This window comes from Chiloscyllium plagiosum, chromosome 48 (genome assembly GCF_004010195.1).
Source record: "Chiloscyllium plagiosum isolate BGI_BamShark_2017 chromosome 48, ASM401019v2, whole genome shotgun sequence".
Lineage (NCBI taxonomy): Eukaryota > Metazoa > Chordata > Chondrichthyes > Orectolobiformes > Hemiscylliidae > Chiloscyllium > Chiloscyllium plagiosum.
The window spans coordinates 931,250-933,623 of NC_057757.1; positions in this window are offsets into that span (position 1 = coordinate 931,250).

Here is a 2,374-nt window from a genome sequence, read left to right on the forward strand (position 1 = left end):
GTGTGTGTGCGCGAGTCTCTCTCTCTGTCTCTCTCTGTCTCTCTCTGTCTCTGTGTGTGTCTCTCTCTCTCTCTGTCTCTGTGTGTGTGTCTTTCTCTCTCTGTGTCTCTCTCTGTGTGTGTGTGTGTCTGTAGCGGTGGGGAGTGTGCGCTGGCTCCCTGAGTTGGCCCCTGAGCCACCAAGTGGCGACTGTCTCGGTGACAGTTCTGTGATTTTCGAGACCAGCTTTCGGTTAACGGAAGGGGAGGAACTGTGTGCTGTTTGTCTCTGTGTGTGTGTGTGTGTGTGTGTGTGTGTGTGTGGACAGACTCGGTCTTGGAAAGACAGACCAGAGACCGCAGCAGCTGAGCAACAAAGCGCCAAACCTCGCATCACGTCCCAAAATAAACTCAGGCAAACAAGTAAACACTTTGTGGGCAGTCAAAACACATCGGGGTGGACCCAATCGCTCGACATTTCCCCCGGCAACAGAGGATTCCTGTCTACTCGCCCACACGGGCAGAGGCTTGACCACGGAAGTTGTGCACACACGGTTTCTCATCCAGGTTAATAATATCTCAGGAAATACAATCGCAGAAGCCTTTTGTTCTTGTCCATGCATTGCCGGAGAGAAGTCTATGTCTGTACAGACAGCAAGGAGTCAGTTTTTGTCCTGTCAGTGGTAACAGGCGGGTCGCCGTCCCCCCGGATCCCCTCAGACCACCCCCGTGTCTGAGCAGAGGTGTTTAGGATTATTCCCATTTCACCCTGAGAGGGTACGTGGACGTGAGAGTGCCCCAGCCGCTGACAGTGCAGCACTCCCTCAGCGCTGCCCCTGCACACCCAGGCTCTCTGACAACGCGGTCCAGGAGAATTTGCCTCCAACAGAGGGTTTATAAAATCATGAGGGGCATAGCTAAGATGAAGAGCAAAGGAATTTTTTTTCTTCCCCCAGGCTAGGGGTGTTCAAAACTAGAGAAGCGTAGGTTTAGGGTGAGAGGGGAAAGATTTAAAAGGGACCTGATGGGCAATGTTTTCACACAGAGGGTGGTACGTGTATGGAATGAGCTGCCAGAGGAAGTGGTGGAGGCTGGTACAATGACAGCATTTTAAATGGCATCTGGGCAGATCCATGACTAGGAAGGGTTTGGAGGGAAATGGGCCAAATGTCAGCAGAAGGGGCGAGTTTAGTTCGGGAAACTTGGTCAGTAGTTGGACCGAAGGGCCTGTTTCTGTGCTGTGAGACTGGAGAGTGAAGACAGACTAGTTTTAAATGCCTCCATGCCAAAGAGTTCACACTTAGTATTCCTTTGTCAGTCAGGAGCTGTGGAGAGATCCAGCAGAATGTTGCCATTACCCTGTTCCAGAAGGTTCCAGAATCCTGTCCCTCAGCCCGGCAACACCATGTCAGGGTGGGGGTCTTTTTGTGAGGAAATTTCTGACGCTGATGCTCGTCAATGGCTGTACATGCCCTTGCTCGCTCTCTCTCACTCTGTCACTCGCGCGCGCACACACATACACACTGTCCTCGGGCAGTGCCATCTCCTCCAGCTGCTCCCTGGAAAGGAGGCCATGGTGTGAGGAGGTGTATGCTTGGAACATAGATTGCTCTCTCAATGATTACGAATGCAGAAAGATGTGTACTCTTCCCGCCTTCAGGAATAGGTGCAGGGCCTATCCTGCACTGAGGGAGTGCAGAAACACGCCAATCCCACTGTGTGCACCCTTGTGTTGCAGTGGCGAAGTTGGTGAGGTGGTTTGGTCCAGCGCTCTGGGGCCTGAATGCTCCCTCTCCTGAGCCCAATCTGCTCGGATGCTGCCTGACCTGCTGTGCTTTTCCACCACCCCACTCTCGACGCTGTTCCAATCAAAGCGCAGCTCGCTGGTCCTGAGTGAGTATCCTATTGTCAGTTGGTGGAATACACAACAACACCCCGTACTGGGCCTGAAAAGGGTAGTTAACAGCATCAGTGGGGTGCTTTGAATTTATCTTTACCCCTGAATGATGTTTAATGTGAGGAAGCAGGACTCTGTGTGTGTCTGTCTGTCTGTCTATAGTCACTCTGTGTGTACATGTCTTTCTCACTCTGCTAGTTTTGTGCCCCCACCCAAACCAAGAAGCTGTTGAGGAGCTGAGGTGTGCAGTGAATGGGAATGTTGAGACTGATCTTCGAGAGTCAGAGAGCTGCACAGCATGGAAACAGACCCTTCGGTCCAACCCATCCATGCCAATCAGTTATCCTAACCTAATCTAGTCCCATTTGCCACACCCGGCCCATATCCCCCCAAACCCTTCCTATTCGTATACCCATCCAAATGCCTCTTAAATGTTGCAATTGTACCAGCCTCCACCACTTCCTCTGGCAGCTCATTCCATACACGTACCACCCTCTGT